The sequence below is a fragment of the Scyliorhinus canicula genome, chromosome 9, assembly GCF_902713615.1.
Source record: "Scyliorhinus canicula chromosome 9, sScyCan1.1, whole genome shotgun sequence".
Lineage (NCBI taxonomy): Eukaryota > Metazoa > Chordata > Chondrichthyes > Carcharhiniformes > Scyliorhinidae > Scyliorhinus > Scyliorhinus canicula.
The window spans coordinates 197,198,362-197,222,618 of NC_052154.1; the positions used below are offsets into that span (position 1 = coordinate 197,198,362).

General features: G+C 48.0%; 1 protein-coding gene across 1 annotated transcript in view; it reads right to left on the reverse strand.

The window, feature by feature from the left end:
- shank2b (SH3 and multiple ankyrin repeat domains 2b) overlaps positions 1–24,257 on the reverse strand; it is a 1,049,335-nt gene that overhangs the window by 916,436 nt on the left and 108,642 nt on the right. The window lies entirely within an intron of this gene.

The window sequence follows — 24,257 nt, forward strand, 5'->3', positions numbered from 1 at the left end:
ACAGTGAGGACGAAAAGATCATTGCCAACGGCTCTGCAATTTCATTGCTTGCTTCCCATAGAATCCTTGGATATATCCCGTCAGGCCTGGGGGACTTGTCTATCCTCAAGTTTTTCAAAATGCCCAACACATCTTTCTTCCTAACAAGTATCTCCTCAAGCTTATCAGTCTGTTTCACACTGTCCTCTCCAACAATATGGCCCCTCTTATTCGTAAATACTGAAGAAAAGTACTCATTCAAGACCTCTCCTATCTCTTCAGACTAATACACAATCTCCCACTACTGTCCTTGATCGGACCTACCCTCGCTCTAGCCATTCTCATATTTCTCACATATGTGTAAAAGGGCTTGGAGTTTTCCTTGATTCTACCCGCCAAAGATTTTTCATGCCCTCTCTTAGCTCTCCTAATCCCTTTCTTCAGTTCCCTCCTGGCTATCTTGTATCCCTCCAGCGCCCTGTCTGAACCTTGTTTCCTCAGCCTTACATAAGTCTCCTTCTTCCTCTTAACAAGACATTCAACCTCTCTTGTCAACCATGGTTCCCTCACTCGACCATCTCTTCCCTGCCTGACAGGGACATACATATTAAAGACACGCAGTACCTGTTCCTTGAACAAGTTCCACATTTCAATTGTGTCCTTCCCTGACAGCCTATGTTCCCAACTTATGCACTTCAGTTCTTGTCTGACATCACTGCAGTAATAACCACCCATTTCTTAAAGGTACTCTCACATGACAGTCTCCCTCTCGCAACTGGCCTTTTCACCTATTTTTGTGTAGTCTGCAAATTCGGCCGCAGTACAGTCGCTTCCTTCCTCCAAGTCATTAATATATATTGTAAACAGTTGTGGTCCCAGCATCGATCTCTGTGGTACCCCGCTGGTTACAGCTCACCAGCGTAACCTGTCTCGCCGAGTTTAGGCATCTTGCTGGGAGCACTGGGTCTGTTCTGCAGAGTTATTGTCAACCTGGTTTGAAGTACACTTCAGGGAGCTGGAAATCAAATTGTATTTCACTACTTATCCTGAAACCAGGAAATTATGACAGGTTACAAACGGATTGACAACTTGAACAAAATTGCCGAGAGATTCATAGACTGTGAATCTGTTCATGTTATTACTCCTTCACGGAAAGCACAAGGACAGATATTGAAGTACCTGCTCTGCAAGGCAAGGAAATGGTTTGATATATTTTTAACATAGTGGAGAGGAACACCATAAAATGCATTGAAGTGATCGTCCAGGAATATGCAGGAACAGTAACTCACAGTGATCAGGGGTTACTCTCTCACTCTGCATTCGGGGTAGGATGTCCTGCTCACGGTGAATGGGTATTGGAAATGTTGGCACAATGATCTCATAATGATCCAGTGGTGGGACATTATGGGATGCAATTGGAAACAGGCTGTACCCATAATGGCTGCTTGTCAATTGCAATGTGTAAAATTATGTAAACAGACTTCTGGTCAAGAGTTTGACACAGGGAGTGACTTAGATTAATGCAGGTCCACTGACCCAGGAATATTGAGGCAGGGCTGGTCTAATTCGTTTTCCTGTCCCTACGAGATTGTGTTCTTGGTTATTTTAAAGCAGCTCACACAGTTACCTGGCAACAGATACTTGTAGATAAACCTTCAGAGATTAGGCTCTGTGTAATCAGATAACTACCCTTCGAAACTTGGGAGTCAGATGAGAAACAAAGCGTCTTTCCTGACGGGACTCTCCCATCCCCACTCTCTCCATCTTTAAAACCTTTGCAGAATCTATCTCCTCGACCATGCTTTTGAATTTTAAGGGGATGGTTTAGCACAGTGGGCTAAAAAGCTGGCTTGTTTAGGGGCTGGTTTAGCACACAGGGCTAAATCACTGGCTTTGAAAGCAGACCAAGGCAGGCCAGCAGCGCAGGTTCAATTCCCATACCAACCTCCCCGAACAGGTGCCGGAATGTGGCGACTAGGGGCTTTTCACAGTAACTTCATTGAAGCCTCCTCATGACAATAAGCGATTATTATTAATTTTGTTCCAATTCAGCCTAATAATAACTCACTGTGTGAAAATTTTATTCCTTAAATTATCATCAATCTGTGTCCTCCAATTGCCAATCCTTCTATCACTCTAATTGTGTCCTAATTTTCTCTCTATCAATTATCCTTCATGATGTTGAGTGGCATTAATTGGATAGCTCTCTCAGGGAACGTACATGGGCACGATGGGCCGAATAGCCTGCTGCTGTGCTGTACCAGTCTATGATACAGTGATTTCAGACACTATGGGTGGGATTTTACAGCCCTTCCCCCAGCAGGGTCTTTCGCTCCTGCCGATAATTCAAACCATGCAGCACATCTCATTCCTCATCCTCCGATTCCCACTCTGAGATTGGGTTCACCACCTAATCGATTCAGCTTGCTGTTGCTTCAATAATTCCTCAATTAGGTCCCAAGTCTACTTGCTTAAGAAACTGTTGTTCTATTCTGGCACAGAATATAACCTGATGGATCACAGTTAATTTGTTGACCTTGCATCAGGAAGGTAAATAAAACCTGAATGTCAAAGTAGCTTGTTGTTTAATTACAAAGAAGCAATTCTGGATGACAGTCAGGACTGAGATTTGAACACAAACCTTTTGAATAGGTGTCAGCTTCTCCATCAGCAGAGTTACTGAAACAGGAGAGGTTGAATAAACTCGGTTTGTTCTCACTGGAACGACGGAGGTTGAGGGGCGGCCTGATAGAGGTCTACAAAATTATCAGGGGCATAGACAGAGTGGATGGTCAGAGATTTTTCCCAGGGAAGAGGGGTCAATTACTAGGGGGCATAGGCTTAAGGTGGGAGGGGCAAGGTTTAGAGGAGATGTACGAGGCAAGTTTTTTACACAGAGGGTAGTGGGTGCCTGGAACTCGCTGCCGGAGGAGGTGGTGGAAGCAGGGACGATAGTGACATTTAAGGGGCGTCTTGACAAATACATGAATAGGATGGGAATAGAGGGATACGGACCCAGGAAGTGTAGAAGAGTTTAGTTTAGACGGGCAGCATGGTCAGCACGGGCTTGGAGGGCCGAAGGGCCTGTTCCTGTGCTGTACTTTTCTTTATTCTTAGAAATAGTTGTGGATTGTTGTTTTATTTTGTTTGATGTGGTGATGTCAACTGTTGTTCAGTGGAAACCACACACAGCCAGAGGGACAAGAATGGAGGCTGACCTTCCCAGTGCAGTACTGAGGTCCAGCCTTTCAGCTGAGGCCTGGACGGAGACCTCCTTTCCCCCTCAGTAAAATACACCGGACACTCTTTCCAAGAGTAGGGGAGTTCTCTCCAGTGTCATGGCCAATATTTATCCAAATCGACAACACCAAACACAGATGATGTGGTCATTATCAGATTGCTGTTTGTGGATACTGCGGGCGGGCGGGCGGGGAGAAAGTTAATATTGGAAAAAATCTATTGTGACTTGTGATATTTTGTGCACTGCCTCATCTCTCTACGGGATGTACAGACTGGATTATGGACTCAAGGATCAACCAAGATTCAAGGGCCACTCAGAAGGCAAAACATTCCCATCTTGATGTCCCATCAATGATCACAAGACAAAATGGTGAAACTATTGAGGCTTTATTGTGCTGGATGTTAAGCCTCCTGCAGCTGGAACCAGAATGGAAGCAGTGCAGGAGAGCGTACACTTTTATACAGAGCCTGCTGGGAGGAGCCAGCAGGCTGGGATTTACTGTAGTAACTGTAGTACAGTGGCAGTACCGTAATACACGTAGTGTACGACCAGTGGTGTTTACCACATTCACCCCCTGTTTTTAAAAAAAGTCCAGCGAGGTGAAACCAACATTACAGATTGAGTCTGTCGAGGCTTTGACCCTCAGCTGTGATCACCTCAGTCCTGGTTGTGGTCTGTGCGCCGATGTGGGTACCTGCGACTCCGGGAGAGTGTTATCTTTTCCTTCTTCACCCAGTAGTGGATCCGGTGAGGGGACGGGTGCTGCTGTGGTGGGGGTTGCGGTGATGGTTGGTGGTGGGAGGGTGAACGGTGCAGGGGAGGGGGAGGCAACCGGAGGGGAAGGGGAGAGTACCAGGTTGGGGGTGGTGGTGGTTGTGGATGGGGACCAGCGGGTGCCAGGTCCCGGAGGGAGACTGTGTTCTGTCGCCTGTCACGTTGTGCCACGTAGGCGTACTGTGAGTTTGCATGGAGGAGGAGGACTTTTTCGACGAAGGGATCAGATTTGTGGCTCCTCACCTGCTTCCGGAGGAGGACGGGCCCAGGAACTGTCAGCCAGGTGGGGAGCAAGACCCCGGAGGTGGACTTCCTAGGGAAGGCAAATACGCGTTCGTGAGGGGTCTCACTGGTAGAATTGCACAGGAACGACCGGATGGAGTGGAGCCCATCGGGGAGGACCTCCTGCCAGCAGGAGACCGGGAGACCCCTTGACCAAAGGGCCAGCAGGACGGCCTTCCAGACAGTTGTGTTCTCCCTCTCCACCTGCCCTAGATTGCGGGAGGCCACTTCTAGGGAGTTAGCGAGCTGTACTGTCTCTGTAAGGTCGAGTGTACCCCCTTCTAGTAATCACTGGCGAACATAATTGGACTTTAATGCCCGTGACGTAGGGATCTCTGATCAGCAGTTCTGTGTGTTGGACGGCCGACACTGCCTGGCAATTACAATTTGCAAGGCACGCAGGAAATCATCCTGAGATTCCCCCGGGAGTTGCCGTCTCGTGGCCACGAGGTGCCTGGCGAACTCCTGATTCACAGTCTTGATGTACTGTCCTTTTAGTGATGCCATCGTGTCCGTGTAAGTGGGAGCGTTCCGAATGAGGAGGAAAACTTGTGGGCTCACCCATGTGTAGAGAATCTGGAGCTTATGTGGATGCTCCGAGGTATCCTTCAAAGCAGGCTAGCCAGTGCTCGAAAGTAGCTGTGGCGTCGGCTGAATGAGGGTTCAGCTCCAGGCGATCCGGCTTGACTACGACTATCATGTTTAAAATTCTAGCACAATAAATTGATGTCCCATCAATGACCACGAGACGAAATGGTGAAACTATTGAGGCTTTATTGTGCTGGATGTTAAGCCTCCTGCAGCTGGAACCAGAATGGGAGCAGCATAGGAGAACGTACACTTTTATACAGAGCCTGCTGGGCGGAGCCAGCAGGCTGGGATTTATTGTAATACCTGTAGTACAATGGCAGTACCGTAATACACGTAGTGTATGACCAGTGGTGTTTACTACACATCTTTTTTTTAATGTCAGGTTCTGCCTGAAAACCAGTGCGTAGTTCTCCTGTTACACAGACCAGGGCCGCATTTCTCCTGTTACACAGACCAGGGCCGAGATTCACCTGTTACACGGACCAGGGCCGAGATTCACCTGTTACACGGACCAGGGCCGAGATTCTCCTGTTACACGGACCAGGGCCGCGTTTCTCCTGTTACACAGACCAGGGCCGCGTTTCTCCTGTTACACAGACCAGGGCCGAGATTCACCTGTTACACAGACCAGGGCCAAGATTCTCCTGTTACACTGACCAGGGCCGCGTTTCTCCTGTTACATGGACCAGGGCCGCGTTTCTCCTGTTACATGGACCAGGGCCGCGTTTCTCCTGTTACACGGACCAGGGCCGAGATTCACCTGTTACACAGACCAGGGCCAAGATTCTCCTGTTACACAGACCAGGGCCGAGATTCTCCTGTTACACGGACCAGGGCCGAGATTCTCCTGTTACACGGACCAGGGCCGAGATTCTCCTGTTACACGGACCAGGGCCGCGTTTCTCCTGTTACACGGACCAGGGCCGAGATTCACCTGTTACACAGACCAGGGCCAAGATTCTCCTGTTACACAGACCAGGGCCGAGATTCTCCTGTTACACAGACCAGGGCCGAGATTCTCCTGTTACACGGACCAGGGCCGAGATTCTCCTGTTACACGGACCAGGGCCGCGTTTCTCCTGTTACACGGACCAGGGCCGCGTTTCTCCTGTTACATGGACCAGGGCCAAGATTCTCCTGTTACACGGACCAGGGCCGAGATTCTCCTGTTACACGGACCAGGGCCGCGTTTCTCCTGTTACATGGACCAGGGCCGCGTTTCTCCTGTTACACGGACCAGGGCCGAGATTCTCCGTTTCAGAGACTCTGGGCCGGAATTCTCCATTCCCCGACGCCGTTTTCGGAATTGCTGATCAGTCGGAGAATGCCTTTTTACGATGAAATTGGGGGCGATGCCTGTTTCCGCATGCTCCACCCCCTCCAAAACGGCGCCATCGAGGTTGGAACGGCCTCAGGATGTTGCCTGAAGGCCCTCCCCCAATGCTCCGCCCCGAGAGGCTGAGTTCCCGATCGCACGATTGACGTGTGGACAGCGATCGGGAACCCAGCATGGTGGCTGCGGGCTGTGTTCAGCGCCGCCACAGTCAGGCGGGGCCCGTGCTGCTGGCCGGGGGGGGGGGGGGGGGGGGGGGGGGGGCTTCAGCAAGGGCTGCGGGGACTGGTGGGGGATGGTCTGAGGGTAACGAGGGGGTTACAGGGGGGCACTATCTGGCTGGTCGGGTCCGCTGTAGGTTGACGCCGTGCACATGTGCGGCCACGGACCCTGCAATTCTCCAGCCGTGGGAAGGCCGTGCGTTTTCGGTGGCGTGGCTGTTAGCCCCTCACCGATCGGTGGATCAGTGCTGAGGCAGCGCCAACTTTTCCCACGTAAAACGCCACAAATCCTCCAAACATAGGGCAGCACGGTAGCATGGTGGTTAGCATAAATGCTTCACAGCTCCAGGGTCCCAGGTTCGATTCCCGGCTGGGTCACTGTCTGTGCGGAGTCTGCACGTCCTCCCCCTGTGTGCGTTGGTTTCCTCCGGGTGCTCCGGTTTCCTCCCACAGTCCAAAGATGTGCGGGTTAGGTGGATTGGCCATGCTAAATTGCCCGTAGAGTCCTAAAAAAAAGTAAGGTTAAGGGGGAGTTGTTGGGTTACGGGTATAGGGTGGATCCGTGGGTTTGAGTAGGGTGATCATGGCTCGGCACAACATCGAGGGCCGAAGGGCCTGTTCTGTGCTGTACTGTTCTATGTCTATATAGCCCCAAAATCAGAGAATCTAGCCCGAAGTATTGACGCTCGGACTAAATCTGTGAACTTCTACAACAACTAAATTGGTTCTTGACCCGGAACAATTCCTCGCCAATGTGATTCTCAGTGAGGGGGGAATCATGTGGTGGGGGGGTCTCACTAATTATATTATAATGTATTAATACATATTACAATGAGGTTCTTGCCCTTGATGGGTGAGAACCTTTAGGTAATCAGTGATGAGACGGAAAATTGGGGAACACGGCACGGTAGCACAGTGGTTAGCACTGCGGCCTCACAGCTTCAGGGTCCCAGGTTCGATTCCCGGCTTGGGTCACTGTCTGTGCGGAGTCTGCACGTTCTCCCCCGTGCCTGCGTGGGTTTCCTCCGGGTGCTCCGGTTTCCTCCCACAGTCCAAAGATGTGCAGGTTAGGTGGATTGGCCATGATAAATTACCCTTAGTGTCCAAAAAGGTTAGGTGGGATTACTGGGTTAAGGCAATAGGGTGGATGTGTGGGCTTAGGTTGGGTGCTCTTTCAGAGCCCTTGTAGACTCGGTGGGCTAATTGGCCTCCTGCACTGTAAATTCTATGATTTCTATCATTCTAAAAGGTTAGGTGGGATTACAGGATGGAGTGGGGATTGAGCCTCAGTAGAATGCACGTTTAGAGTGCAGACTCGATGGGCTGAATGGCCTTGTTCTGCACTGCAGGGATTCTATGACTCGCTGGCAAGAATCCCAATTCTCGTGCGAATTTGCGTCCACGTTGCCATTTCAGCTTAGGCCTGAATGCAGGCCCCTGTTGAGTGGGAAGCATCAAATCAGCCTGACCTTCATGGTGCAGGACGGAGAGACTGCTGCACTGTCGGAGGTTGAAAAAAGGCCTCGTCTCCCCACCTCCCCCACCCACAATCCAAGGGAAAAGAAGACCGCTCGGTTTGGATAGTCTGTCTGAGCAGTTAGGGTTCAACTGCATTGGGATTTGACCACAGGCGACCCTATATCACCGTGCACAATAGTGAACATTGTAATAATCTCAACCCCACCCCATCCCCCACAAATCCTTTGACCTGAACAGCATAGCTGTGTTTGTTGCCCATCTTTCCAATATTGGTTTATGTTAGCAGCTGGCGAGTTGAGGATTGATCGCCCTCATTAATCTGACTGATGTCAGGTGAATGGACAAAGTATCAATTTTAACCGGGTTGAATGACTGCAGAATCTGGGCGTTCACGGACGGCAGTGATATCCCGGGAAACCACGTCTGTAGAAAGTGTTAACAGATGGAGTCGTTTTGGCTCAACTGTTGAATTGGAGGTCAATCTGCTGACACTGCGATGCATCAGAGAGAGGGGGGGTGGGGGGTGGGGAGTTTCCTGGACAATTCTGGTCACACCCCTTAGGCGAGGCAGAGCTATAGGGTCAGTCAGTGGTCAGGGGAAGGAGGGTGTGACAGTGAGCAGGCAGGAGACAGGGATCCAGCAGGCAGTGATGGAGGAGTCTCGGCCCCACAGTTTGTCCAAGTTGCTGCCTGTGTGGATGAGGAGAAGGAGTACAATGTGAATGTGCGGATGGCCCTTGGTGAAGGACGCCATTCAAATGGTGGGAGCGAAGAGGAATGTGGGAGTGAAAGGGGACTTTATAGTCAGGGGGAAAGATACTGTTCTCTCCAGCTGTGACCATAATAATAATAATCACTTGTTGTCACGAGTAGGCTTCAATGAAGTTACTGTGAAAAGCCCCTAGTCGCCACATGCCAGGCCGGTGCCAAGGTTAAGGACATCGCCTTACTGCCGCAGAAGAACTTGGAGTAGGACGGGAGGTGGGGGGGGGGGCATGGTTAACCACGGTGCCACCCCGGATCTCTGTGCCCCTTCTAATTCTGGGCACTTGAACATCCTGCTACCACCGCTAGCTTTGCCACTTTCAGTGTCAGGCCCTAAGCTGTGCAACACCCTCCCTAAACCTCTCAACTATATTTTCCTCCTTCAAACCTTCCTCCTTGGCCAAGCTTCACACCAGCTGCCCCAACAGCACCCGACATGGCTGGGATCAGAGTTTGCACCATAACGCTCTTCTACCTTGCGATGTTTTGATGTTTTAAAGGTGCTTTATGAAGAAAGTTGTTGTTTTGAAAGCTGGTCAGGAGGATTAATTTGTGTTTAGTCTGAGGAACAGCCAGCACAGCTCAGGATAGGTTCTCTCTGGGTAACTACCCTCCGTGGTTGACTGGGGGCTGCGACCTCACGGCCTTGTCGTTCCCGACTCAGGATGTGCCAAGGCCAGTAAATCCCGCGAGAGGCCACTCGAGAGAGATGTACAATGCTCATTATGCCTCGCGAGATCTCCCAAGATCTCATACTTCATCGCAATCTGGATCCAGCCCTCAATGGACAGGATCAAGATTTGCATATTTGAAATGAAAATGAAATGAAAATTGCTTAGTGTAACAAGTTGGCTTCAAATGAAGTTACTGTGAAAAGCCCCTAGTTGCCACATTCCGACGCCTGTTCAGGGAGGCTGAACCGTGCTGCTGGCCTGACTTGGTCTGCTTTCAAAGCCAGCGATTTAGCCCTGTGCTAAACAGCCCCAGTGTTCAGTTAAGCTCACCGAAACATGTTTGCGCCCGAGTTACCCAAGGTACGGCACCGAACGGCCTCACCGCCAAGACCCCAAGTGGCTGCCGTTCAGCACTGGTTTCTGCAGACTTGATCCAGGCATAATGACTCTTGGGGGACCACCCAGGTGGTCGGGCTCTGGGCAGGGTGGTACCCTGGCACCCCAATGCCACCCAAGCATCCAAGTAGTGTCACCTAGGTGCCCAGGTGGCAGTGCCAGGATGCCAGGATGTACAGGTGGCAGTGCCAGGATGTACAGGTGGCAGTGTCAGGGTGTCAGGATGTACAGGTGGCAGTGCCAGGGTGTCAGGATGTACAGGTGGCAGTACCAGGGTGTCAGGATGTACAGGTGGCAGTGCCAGGATGTACAGGTGGCAGTGCTAGGATGTACAGGTGGCAGTGTCAGGGTGCCAGGGTGCCCAGGTGGCAGTGCCAGGGTGCCCAGGTGGCAGTGTCAGGGTGTCAGGATGTACAGGTGGCAGTGCCAGGATGTACAGGTGGCAGTGCCAGGATGTACAGGTGGCAGTGCTAGGATGTACAGGTGGCAGTGTCAGGGTGCCAGGGTGCCCAGGTGGCAGTGCCAGGGTGCCCAGGTGGCAGTGTCAGGGTGTCAGGATGTACAGGTGAAGGGTCAGAGATGAGGGTGCCAATGGCATCCCGATCTTTTCCTGCACTGGCGGGCTGAGCTGGTTCGTGCAGGAAATGGGACCGAGTGAAGCGTCAGTGGGACATTCCTCACCGAGGCCCAGAAGCAGAGTCCATGTGAAGCAGGGTCAGTCTCGCTGCCACAAACACTGGGTAAAACCTCGCTAAACACCCGAAACGGGATTCCCATGAGTTTCATTTCAATTAAATTGTGCCCTGGTTTTGCCTGAATTGAATGAGTTATGCAAGAAGCTCCGGGGAAGAATCTTTTCATCAACACTATCAATTTAAGTTACAAGTCACCATTCAGCCAGCGAGAACAGAGCTAAATATTATTGTTTTTAATAGTTTTTCTCATTTTTAAGCGCGTTATGTAAACATGGAAAATTACAGAGATATTTTCCTTCATGTTTAAAAGGGATTAAAATAAGAATGAGACTAGGATTTTCTCACACTGGCTATGAATGAGCGATAAAAAGATAAAGCCTGTGTGTGTGTGTTTGGTACAAACAGATATAACCACAAAGATTATAGGTTGTCGCGTTACTTCATAACCTTCTCTTCACACTCTTGAATTCATTCATGAGACATTCTGGGACCCAATGATAATGAGGAGGAAACGTGTGACGAAGCAAGATGCAGCAAACATGTGGCTTTGACACACGGCATTTCTGTTCAGCAGATCTTCGCAACAAGTGACGCTGACATTTTTGGCACTAACAGCCCCGGTGTAACAGAGACAGAGAGGAGCTGCACTTCGAGATTGTTACCTTCTCACCTTTCAACAGGAACAAAACGAGAGGAAATTGGGAGAATAGTAACATTGAGAGTGCTGCACATGTCATGTTCCCAAAGACATCAAATGAAAAAGGAAATGCCCCCCATGCAAATGGAACGAAAGCGACTTTAATTGCGACAAGCAGCCAATTTGTTTTTATAATCTGGTAGGGTGTTTAACCGCATCAAGAATGTTAAAGCTAGCAAAAGCATATGTGACCAAGCAGGCTCTACCTAATTAAATGCAGCCGCCCACAGATATACTGAAATAGTGTTCTGCCTACACAAAGCTGATGAAACATGGTGAGAAACTGCAACAAACGACAGCCAATGTGCAGAGAGAACGTTTCACTGTTACATATATACTGGGCTGAGCAATTCTTCTGTTGAAGCTCTGAATCCAGGGTACCACACCTCAACTGGAACTGACACTTCAGAATTATATACCAGCAGTGTTTATAATCTCACTTACAACTGCTTGCGATTCCTAACTAACCAACCTGCAGTTGAAGAAACAACAGTCTGCCAAGTTATTAGTTGTTTTAAAGCTGTACCCCACAAAAATCCATATTTTTGCAGGACCACGATGGGTAAAAACGATCAATTTTGAATGTTGCTCATGGATCATAGAACATTACAGCGCAGCACAGGCCCTTCGGCCCTCGATGTTGTTCCGTCTTCAGTGACCCTCTTCACTGTGTCAGTGACCCTCTTCAGCCCATCTACACTATTAATTTAGTAATTTCGGCAAAGGGTAGGGATTATAGATCAGAAGAAACAGGAACAGGATGAGACCATTCGGCCCCTCAAACCTTTCAACACAATCATTGCTGATCTCACACTGGGCATAACCCCACTTTCCAGTAATAATAATAATAGCTTATCGTCACGCGTAGGTTTCAATGAAGTTACTGTGAAAAGCCCCTAGTCGCCACATTCCGGCATCTGTTCGGGGAGGCCGGTACGGGAATTGAACCGTGCTGCTGGCCTTGTTCTGCTTTACAAGTCAGCTGTTTAGCCCACTGTGCTAAACCAGCCCCTTATGTGAAATATTAATACCAGTCTGTGGTGTTCTTTGTGATTCTTGTTCTTAGGATGGATGTTGTTGTGTTCACAAAGACCACAGACGCTAAGTTCATTCACAAAGCTAACATTTTTTCACACTACTTAGCAAAGCTCGACCACTTACTCCGATAGTATACAATAATCTGGTAATCTGCAATCTACACTCTGCTAACACTAGCCTCTCCACTCTATCTGATCTCTCTCACTTCTCCTGTGCTATCCTGGGGCTGGTTTAGCACACTGGGCTAAGTTGCTGGCTTTGAAAGCAGACCAAGCAGGCCAGCAGCACGGTTCAATTCCTGTACCAGCCTTACCGAACAGGCTCCGGAATGTGGCGACTAGGGGCTTTTCACAGTAACTTCATTGAAGCCTACTCGTGACAATAAGCGTTTTTCATTTTCATTTTTCCTCTCCAGCCTTCTCCCAGAAGTCTGTGAGTCAGTGCTTTAGTTAGTTCTGCATCTAGCTCCATCAAGTGCTCAATTATGATATGACATTAACCCTTTGTATTCTGAACATTTCCCATAATGTCACACAGTCCAGATAATTAAATATCAAAAACAGGTAACAAAAACAAAATGAATCCACTCCAAGGGGTGGTTAGGATGAGTAAATGATAAAGACAAATCTCCTGAGTTCTTTGACGAGATTACTACTTGACCAATGATTCTTCTCCTGTACTTCATAGAATCAGAGGAAATGGACGAGGTACTAAATTAGTACTTTGCATCAGTGTTCACCAAATAAAAGGACGTTGTGGAAGAAGATTCTTGGATAGGGTGTGTGGACAGCCTGGGTCATGTTGACATCGAACAGGAGGAGGAATTGGGTCTTTTAAAAAATATTAAGGTAGCTAAGTCTCTTGGGCCGGATGGGATTTACCCCAGAATACTGAGCGAAGCAAGGGAGGAAATTGCTGGGGCCTTGACTGACATCTTTGTATCCTCATTGGCTACAGGGGAGATCCCAGGAGACTGGAGAATAGCTAATGTGGTACCGCTGTTTAAGAAAGGTAGCAGGGATAATCCTGGAAACTATAGGCCGGTGAGCCTCACATCGGTGTAGGTAAATTATTGTAGAGAATTCTCAGGGACAGGATTTATACCCATTTGGAAACAAATAGACACATTAGCGATAGACAGCATGGTTTTGTGAAGGGGAGGTTGTGCCTCACTAACTTGATCGAGTTTTTTGAGGAGGTGACAAAGATGATTGATGAGGGGAGGGCGATGGATGTTGTTTATATGGACTTCAGTAAAGCCTTTGACAAGGTGCCTCATGGCAGACTGGTACAAAAGGTGAAGTCAGATGAGATCAGAGGTGAGGTGGTAAGATGGAAACAGAACTGGCTCGGTCACAGAAGGCAAAGGGTAGCAGGAGACGGGTGTTTTTCTGAATGGAAGGTTGTGACTAGTGGTGTTCCACAGGGATCGGTGCTGGGGCCTCTGTCGTTAGTCAGATTAGTAAGTTTGCGGATGACACCAAAGTTGGTGGAGTGGGAGATAGTGTTGAGGATCGTCAGAGGATACAGCAGGACATAGATAGGTTGGAGACCTGGGCAGAGAAGAGGCCAATGGAGTTTAATCTGGACAAATGTGAGGTAATGCATTTTGGTAGGTCTAACATAGAGGGGAAATATACCGTAATGCCAAAACGCTCAGGAATATAGAAAGTCAGAGAGATCTGGGCGTGCAGGTCCACAGATCTTTGGAGGTGGCAACACAAGTGGACAAGGTAGTCAAGAAAGCAAATGGAATGCTTGCCTTCATTGGACGGGGCATCGAGTATAAAAACTGACAAGTCATCCTACAGTTGTATAGAACCTTGGTAAGGCCGCACATGGAATATTACACGCAATTCTGGTCACCACATTACCAGAAGGATGTGGAGGCTTTGGAGAAGGTGCAGAGGAGGTTTACCAGGATGTTGCCTGGTCTGGAGGGTGTTAGCTATGCGGAGAGACTCAATAGACTCGGACTGTTTTCATTAGAACGATGGAGGTTGAGGGGCGACCTGATAGAGGTCTACAAGATTATGAGGTACATGGATAGAGTGGATGGGCAGGCACTCTTTCCCAGGGTGGAGGGGTCAGTCACCAGGGGGCATTGGTTTAAGGCCCATTGGGCAAAGTTTAGAGGAGATGTGCGAGGCAGGTTTTTTACACAGAGGGTGGAGAGTGCCTGGAACGCGTTGCCAGGGGAGGTTGTGGAAGCAGATACATTAACGGCGTTCAAAAGGCATCTTGACAAACACATGGATAGGATGGGTATAGAGGGATATGGCACAAGGAAGGGCTGAGGGTTTTGGCAAAGGTTGGTATCATGACCGGTACAGACTGGGAGGGCCGAAGGGCCTGGTCCTGAGCTATATTGTTCTTTGTCCTTCGAGGTTACTTCAAGTGTTCAGGTATTTTCATGAAACTCGGCACAAAGAATTCCAATTGAACTGAAAGACAAAGGGATTAATATCAGTGTGTGGAAGTGACTAAGGGAATGGTGAGATTGCAGAGATGTTGGTTGTGTCCTGCTGGGAGAGCATGAGTTCTGGTGAGTGTTCTTGAAACTTGTCCTTTTGAATTTTTTCATTTGTTCATGGGATGTGATAATTGTTGGCAATCATCCCTAATTGTCCTTGAGGAAGTGGTCCTCAAGCTGTCTTTCTGAGCTGCTGCAGTCGATAAAGGGTCCCAGGTTCGATTCCCGGCTCGGGTTACTGATGGTGTGGAACAAAGAACAAAGAACAAAGAAAATTATAGCACAGGAACAGGCCCTTCGGCCCTCCCAGCCTGCACTGATCCAGATCCTTTATCAAAACCTGTCGCCTATTTTCCAAGGATCTATTTCCCTCTGTTCCCCGCCCGTTCATATTTCTGTCTAGATGCATCTTAAATTATGCTATCGTGCCCGCCTCTACCACCTCCGCTGGCAAAGCGTTCCAGGCACCCACCACCCTCTGCGTAAAAAACTTCCCACGCACGCACATCTCCCTTAAACTTTTCCCCTCTCACCTCGAAATCGTGACCCCTTGTAATTGACACCCCGACTCTTGGAAAAAGCTTGTTGCTATCCACCCTGTCCATACCTCTCATAATTTTGTAGGCCTCAATCAGGTCCCCCCTCAACCTCCATCTTTCCAACGAAAACAATCCTAATCTACTCAACCTTTCTTCATAGCTAGCACCCTCCATACTAGGCAACATCCTGGTGAACCTCCTCTGCACCCTCTCTAAACCATCCACATCCTTCTGGTAATGTGGCGACCAGAACTGCATGCAGTATTCCAAATGTGGCTTAACCAAAGTCCTATACAACTGTAACATGACCTGCCAACTCTTGTACTCAATACCCCGTCCGATGAAGGCAAGCATGCTGTATGCCTTCTTGACCACTCTATCAACCTGCGTTGCCACCTTCAGGATACAATGGACCTGAACTCCCAGATCTCTCTGCACATCAATTTTCCCCAGGACTCTTCCATTGACCATATAGTCTGCGCTTGAATTGGATCTTCCAAAATGCATCACCTCGCATTTGCCTGGATTGAACTCCATCTGCCATTTCTCTGCCCAACTCTCCAATCTATCTATATTTTACTGTATTCTCTGACAGTCCTCCTCGCTATCTGCAACTTCACCAATCTTAGTATCATCTGCAAACTTGCTAATCAGACCACCTATACCTTCGTCCACATCATTTATGTATATCACAAACAACAGTGGTCCGAGCACGGATCCCTGTGGAACACCACTAGTCACCTTTCTCTCTTTTGAGACACTCCCTTCCACCACTACTCTCTGTTTCCTGTTGTCCAGCCAGTTCTTTATCCATCTAGCTAGTACACGTTGAACCCCATGCAACTTCACTTTTTGCCATCAACCTGCCATGGGAAACTTTATCAAATGCCTTATTGAAGTCCATGTATATGACATCTACAGCCCTTCCCTCATCAATTAACTTTGTCACTTCCTCAAAGAATTCTATTACGTTTATAATTCATGACCTTCCCTGCACAAAACCATGCTGCCTATCACTGATAAGTCTATTTTCTTTCAAATGTGAATAGATCCTATCCCTCAGTATCTTCTCAAACAGTTTGCCTACCACTGACGTCAAGCTCACAGGTCTATAATTCCCTGGATTATCCCTGCTACCCTTCTTAAACAAAGGGACAACATTAGCAATTCTCCAGTCCTCCGGGACTTCACCCATGCTCAAGGATGCTGCAAAGATATCTGTTAAGGCCCCAGCTATTTCGTCCCTCGCTTCCCTCAGTAACCTGGGATAGATCCCATCCGGTCCTGGGGACTTGTCCACCTTAATGCCTTTTAGAATATCCAAACCTTCCACCTTCCTTATGCCAACTTGACCTGGAGTATTTAAGCATCCATCCCTAACCTGAACATCCGTCAGGTCCCTCTCCTTGGTGAATACCGATGCAAAGTGCTCGTTAAGAATCTCACTCATTTCCTCTGCCTCCACGCATAAATTCCCTCTTTTGTCTTTGAGTGGGCCAATCCTTTCTCTAGTTACCCTCTTGCTCCTTATGTACAAATAAAAGGCTTTGGGATTTTCCTTAACCCTGTTAGCCAAAGATATTTCATGACCCCTTTTAGTCCTCTTTATTGCGCGTTTGAGATTCGTCCTACTTTCCCGATATTCCTCCAAAGCTTCATCAGTTTTTAGCCGCCTAGATCTTATGTATGCTTCCTTTTTCATCTTAGCTAGTCTTACAATTCCACCCGTCATCCATCGTTCCCTAATCTTGCCATTTCTATCCCTCATTTTCACAGGGACATGTTTGTCCTGCACTCTAATCAACCTTTCCTTAAAAGACTTCCACATTTCAAATGTGGATTTACCCTGAAACAGCTGCTCCCAATCCACATTCCCTAGCTCCTGCCGAATTTTGTTATACTTGGCCTTCCCCCAATTTAGCACCCTTCCTTTAGGACCACTCTCGTCTTTGTCCATGAGTATTCTAAAACTTACGGAATTGTGATCGCTATTCCCAAAGTAATCACCGACTGAAACTTCAACCACCTGGCTGGGATCATTCCCCAATACCAGGTCCAGTATGGCCCCTTCCCGAGTTGGACTATTTACATACTGCTCTAAAAAAACTCTCCTGGATGCTCCTTACAAATTCTGCTCCATCTACGCCTCCAACACTACATGAGTCCCATTCAATGTTGGGGAAGTTAAAATCTCCCATCACAGCCACCCTATTGCTCCTACATTTTTCTATAATCTGTCCACATATTTGTACCTCTACTTCACGCTCGCTTTTGGGAGGCCTGTAGTAAAGTCCCAACAATGTTACTGCACCCTTCCTATTTCTTAGCTCTACCCATACTGCCTCAGTGCTCGAATCCTCCATAGTTCCCTCTTTAATCACAGCTGTATTATCATCTCTGACCAGTAATGCAACACCTCCACCCTTTCTACCTCCCTCTCTATCCCTCCTGAAGCATCTCTACCCTGGAATATTTAGTTGCCAGTCTTGCCCTTCCCTCAACCAAGTCTCAGTAATACCAATAACATCATATTCCCAGGTACTAATCCAAGCCCTAAATTCATCTGCCTTACCTGCTACACTTCTCGCATTAAAACAAATGCACCTCAGACCACCTGTCCCTTTGCGTTCATCATCTCTTCCCTGTCTACTCTTCCCCTTAGTCACAATGAGTTTATTATCTAGTACCTTACTGGCTTTAGTTGCTGCCTCTTTACTGACCTCTAACTTCCTAATCTGGTTCCCATCCCCCTGCCACATTAGTTTAAAACCTGAAGTTTGCATGTTCTCCCCGTGTCTGCGTGGGTTTCCTCCGGGTGCTCTGATTTCCTCCCACAGTCCAAAGATGGGCAGGTTAGGTGGATTAGCCAGGCTAAATTGGCTGTAGGTGTCCAAAAGATTAGGTGGGGTTATTGGGTTATGGGGATAGGATGAAGGTGTGGGCTTGGGTAGGGTGCTCTTTCCAAGAGCCGGTGCAGACTCGCTGGGCTGAATGGCCTCCTTTTGCACTGTAGGGATTCTATGATTGTGGTGGGGTTCCCATGCATCTGCCTCTTGTCCTTGTAGATGATAGAGGTCTTGGGTTTGGAAGGTGTTGTTTATGGAACCTTAGATGGCACTCACCACTGTCACTGTGCACCAGTGGTGGAGGAAGTGAATGCTTAAATGTAGGAGTAAATAATAATCTTTATTGTTACAAGTAGGCTTACATTAACACTGCAATGAAGTTACTGTGAAAATCCCCTAGTCGCCACATTCCGGCGCCTGTTCGGGTACACAGAGGGAGAATTCAGAATGTCCAATTCACCTAACAACACGTTTTTCAGGGTTTGTGGGAGGAAACCGGAGCATCCGGAGGAAACCCACGCAGACACAGGGAGAACGTGCAGACTCCGCACAGACAGTGACCCAAACCGGGAATTGAACCTGGGACCCTGGGGCTGTGAAGCAATAGTGCTAATCACTGTGCTAACATGCTGCCCACAGATGAGGCGCCATTGAAGCAGGCTGCTTTGTTCTGGATGGTGTCAAGCTTTTTGAGTGTGGTTGGAGTTGTACACATCCAGGGAAGGGGATTTCCTCACTCTCCTGCCTTGTGCTCTGTGGACGGTGGACGGGATTTGGGGAGTCAGGAAGTGAGTTATTCACTGGAGAACTGACCTGTTCTTCTGGCCCAGTATTTAGGATTGCTGCAGGCAAGTTTGTGAGCAATGGTAACTCCAGGGTATTGATGGTGGGATACAGTGATAATACTACCATTGAATGTCAAAGAAATATAGTTAGATTCTGTCTTGTTGGAGGTCACCGCAGCCTCACACTTGCATTGGTGTGAATGTCACTTCCCACTTGTCAGCACAATCCTGAATATTTTCCAGATGTTGCTACATGTGGTTGAGGTCTGTCTCAGTATCTGCACATATGTGAATGTGCAGAGCATTGTGAAATCATCAGTAAACATCCCCACTTAGGATGGAGGGAAGGGCATTGAAGAAGCAGCTGAAAATTTCACCAAGGAATTAGATACAGCTCTTGATGTTAAAAGATGAAGGGATATTGGGGGGGGGGGGGGGGGGGGGGGGTGGAGATCAGGGTATTGAACTTGATGATCAGCGATGATCATAATGAATGGTGGAGCAGGCTCGAAGGGCTGAATGGCTTCCTCCTGCTTTTCTATGTCTGTTTCTATGGAAAGATTTGGGCCGAGGACACTTGGGAGAACTCGAGAGATTTTGAGATCTAATAGCATTGCTGTTTGGATTCCCTGGTAATTAATCCAGATGAGGATCAAACTTGCTGTTGACACTCAAGTAGGAAGTGACAGATGAAATAAAGAGGGTATTTATATTAGTTCTATTAAAAACTGATAAATGTGATGTATATTGCGTTGATAAGAGATTGAGTTATAAACTGAACTGAATTAGCAGTAAGGTTTTAGCCGCGGAGCTGAGCGTTATTGATAGATGTGGTTACTGTCTGGGTAAAATCAGAGCCTTTCAGAAAATAACTTATTCAATAAAGGGTTGGAAGGATCTCAACATGAAAGACAAGGGATGTTATTTTTCTAGCAAAGCACTTAAGAAGTCAATAGGTAAAAGCAAATTACAGCAGATGCAGAAGCAGAAAATGCTTGGCAATCTTCGCAGGTCTGACAGCATCTGTAGAGAGGGAAGGGAGCCAACGTTTCCAGTCTGGATGACTCTTTGTCAAAGCTTTGACAGGAAGATAATAGGTTAGATTTTCCCAAGCCGACAGTAAGGGCCCTTCCTGTTAATTCCGTTATTTCCCATTTCTTTTATTGTGCTATTATCATTTTGATCCATGGATGATTATTGGACATATACCTTCAAGTCGAGCAGAGGAAATGAGGAACTCAGAATTGCAACGCTGTGTTATTGGAGATTTAGCTACGAAACAGAAACATTCAGAATTTCTGGCACCCGAGGGATTTGGTTCAATTGATTGGCTGGTGGCCAATGAATTGGCCAAAAGGCCGTATTCTGCCAGGCGACAGCGGGTGATCGGGCCCTACCCGGGTGGGATGGTTTTCAGAGAACCAAGGAAAGGAGTCGGATCCTGGATGTGGAGAGGAGCAGCTGTGAGTGTTTCCCTCTTTCTCTCTGAACCTGCAGAGAATCTGGATGAGTGTACAGTGAAAATCTTTGCAGACTGAGAACAAAAACCTCCAACTAGAGGCCAAGATTGAAGAAAGATGGACTGGAAAATGTCCATCTGAAACAAAGATTCTTATCCTTTTATTTTAATCATTATTTTACACCCCTCATGTGTGTAGAGGATGGGGCGAGTTAAAGATGAGGGGGGTTAGGAATTAGCTAATAGTTTTTTAAAAAAAACGTATTTTATTACAAATTTGTATCAAAGTAGGTTACAGCAAATAAACACCCTGGGAAACATACTTCCCAACAATCAACTATACAGTCTGTACAGATTTTTCCCCTTTTTCACCCACCCCTCTCCATCACCTCCCCCTCCCTGCGATGAACAGCTCCTCAAACACGGTCACAACATCCCCCACCTTTGCTCAAACCCCCCTGCTGAGTCCCTTAACCCAGACTTTATCTTCTCTAACCGCAGGAAGTCGTACAGTTCACCCAACCATGCTGCTACCCCCGGTGACGATGCCGACCGCTACTCCAGTAGAATTCGCCTCCGTGCAATCAGAGAGGCGAAGGCCAAGACATCGGCCTTCCTCCTCTCCATGAGCTCCGGCTTCTCTGAAACCCCAAATATCGCCACCAAAGGGTCCGGGTCCACTCCCTCCTCCACTATCCTGGCTAAGACCACGAACACTCCCGCCCAGAATCTTCCCAATTTTTCGCAACCCCAAAACATGTGCATGTGATTCGCTGGCCCCCACCCACACCTCTCACACTCATCTGCTACCCCCTGAAAGAACGCACTCATTCTCACCCGAGTCATATGCGCCCTGTGCACCACCTTAAACTGTATCAGGCTCATCCTTGTACAAGAGGAGGTCCCGTTTACCCTTCGCAGTGCCTCACTCCATACTCCCCAATTGATCTCCATTCCCAACTCCGCTTCCCATTTCTCCTTGATCTTCACCAGCTGCTTGCCTCCCTGCTCTCCCAGCCACTTGTATATATCCCCAGTTTTTCCCTCCCCTTCCACATCCAGGAGCAACAGTTGCTCCAGCAGGGTGTATCCCGGCAACTGAGGGAACCCCCTCCAGACCTTTCGTGTAAAGTCCCTAACCTGTAGATACCTGAACTCACTCCCCCTCGGCAGCTCTAGCCTCTCCCTTACCTCCTTCAGACTGGCGAACCTTTCCTCCAAATACAGATCCCTCACCTTGACCAGCCCCACTTCCCTCCACCTCCTGTATACACTATCCATCCCCACCGGCTCAAACCCATGATTCTCGCACAGCGGCGTTAGCACTTCCACCCTAAAATGCCTCCTCAGCTGATTCCATATCTTCACCGTGGACTGCACCACTGGGCTCCCTGAATACCTACTGGGAGCCATTGGCAATGCTGCCAAGAATTAGATAATAGTTAACCAGTTGTATTAGCTGCATTTTTAATCAGTAAAGTAGTCGCCACAGTCCCAGACGACCATAGGCTGCTTTCCCCTTTGAGGGGGAGAGCTGACTGGTGGTGATTTAACCTGAGGGTCACCACACCTCAGGCAAGGGGCAAGATTGAGAAGGTGGGGCCTTCATGAATAATCTTAGCCGGTACGGGAATTATTTTATTATAGTTCTTGTTATTAAGAACAATTAATTGTGTTTAAATTTACAAACCTGGCGACTGTAATTATTGGGCAGCCAATGGGCAAAGACTTTGGGTATTTCCTGAGAATTATTAGTTAATTGCAATTATGTTGCGACTCTGGGTCAAGTGGGGCTGGATTTGACCGCTTGCCCAGGGGATTGTAATACCATGGAGACAAGCATGAAGGTGGAGACTGGGGAGAAATGGCAGAGAGCATTCCTAGCTCCGGAGGATAATGCCAGGGGTGTACACGAGACCGAGTCAGCTGCCCATGGAGGTAGGCAGCCAATTAGTAACACTCACTTAGTGGCCATTTGGTGAGGGCTCCAGCATATTGACACCATTGGGTTTGCCCCCATGCCATGTGCAGAGGCTGCCAGCTTAGTTACTAACTGTTGGTCCTCACCAGCTTCTGGCCTCTTTTAACTTCGATCTCTCTGCACCTTCTCCAGCCCTCTCTCAGAAACCTGTGAGTCAGTGCTCTATATAGTTCTGCATCTAGCTCCATCTAGTGGTTAATTATGAAATGACATTAACCCTTGGTATTCTGAACATTTCACATAATGTCACAGGCCATTCAGCCCTTTGATTGCACTCCGCCATTCAAAGAGCTCAGGGCTGATCTTCAACTTCATCATCTATTTTAGTGCAATATCCCCATATCTGTTGATGTTATTAATATGTAGAAATCTAACGATCTGAGTCTTGAACATACTCAATTATTCAGCGTCCCCAGCCTCTGGGGTAAAGAATTCCAAAGATTCATCACCCTCTGACTGCAGAAATTCCTCCTAATCTCAGTCCCAATGACTTGCCCCTTATCCGGAGTTCTGGACTGCCCAGCAGGGGAAACATTCTTCCTGCATCTACACTGTTGGTTCCTGGAAGAATTTTGTCTGTTTGAATGTGATCACCTCCCATTCTCCTGAACTCCAAGGCCCAGTCTATCTCATCTTTCCTCGTAGGAAAATCCCTCCATCCCAGGAATTAGTGTGGTGAGCCTTTGCTGCACACCCTCTACGGCAAGTATATCTTTCCTTAGGCAAGGGCAACAGAACGACACACATTGGCCAGGTCAGTCTCAACAAAGCTCTATATAATTACAGGAAGACATCTTTACTGCTTGTTATGTATCTAGGAATACATTTCTGCTTGGAAGCATCACGTGATGTGTAGTGACGTCAGCATAGTATGTTTTGCGCGGGTTTTGCAATTCTCCGTCTCTGATTGTATGAGCAACACCTCTTGATAAACCTCTCATCGTGTTTGAAATAATCCAGAGTGTGGGCACCTCCAGACCTTTTCTCTTTGAGATAACATTCCTGTATTCAACTCCTCTTACAATAAAGGCTCAGGGCTGGATTATCTGCCGCCTGGGGAACTCTGCACCAGCGTTGGACGCCGATCCATTTCTGATGCTTCAGTCCCCCCCATTAGCATTAGGATCGAGGTTTATGGCCCACTCCAGCGGGCCAGGCACCATATTCGTCCAGTCCTCCTGATTCTCAGATCCTCTGGGCCAGGAATTGGTGCTGGTCCTAACAAGCCCTGATGCAGTGGAACATAAGAACAGGAGGATGCCATTCAGCCCCTCGAGCCTAACCCGCCATTCAGTGAGATCTTGGCTGATCTGTGACCTAACTCCTTATACCTGCCTTCGGCCCATATCCCTCAATATCTTTGCTAAACAAAAATTTATCTCAGATTTAAAATTAACTGTTCCAGCTTCAGCTGCTGTGTGTGGGAGAGAGTTCCAAACCTCTACCACCCTTTGGGTGAAGAAGTTCTTCCCAACATCTCTCCTGAACTGTCTGGCCCTAACGTTTAGACTGTGCCGCCGAGTTTTAGAATCTCCAACCAGTGGGAATAGTTTATCGTTATCCACCCTGTCTTTCCCTATTAATATCGTGGATACTTTGATAAGATCACCCCTTAACCTTCTAAATTCTAGCAAAAACTAATTTGAGTAATTTCTCTTCGTAACTCAACCCCTGTAATCCAGGTTTAATTTTTGTAAACCTACATTACTCTCCCTTCAAGACCAAAATATCCTTCCTGAGGAGTGGTGCCCAGACCTGCTCCCAGTGACTCCGAGTGGGCTCTAACCAGGGGTTTGTAAAGCTGCAGCTTAACCCCTGTGTCTTTATATTCCAATCCTCTGGATATAAAGGCTGGCTTTCCATTGGCCTTTTTGATTATTTTCTGTGCTAGTTCCTGGCATTTTAAGGATCTCTGCACCTGAACCCCCCAAGCCTGTTTGGACATCCGCTGTACCCAACCTCTTTCCATTTAGAAAGTATTCTGCTCTATCCTGTTTTGGATCAATATG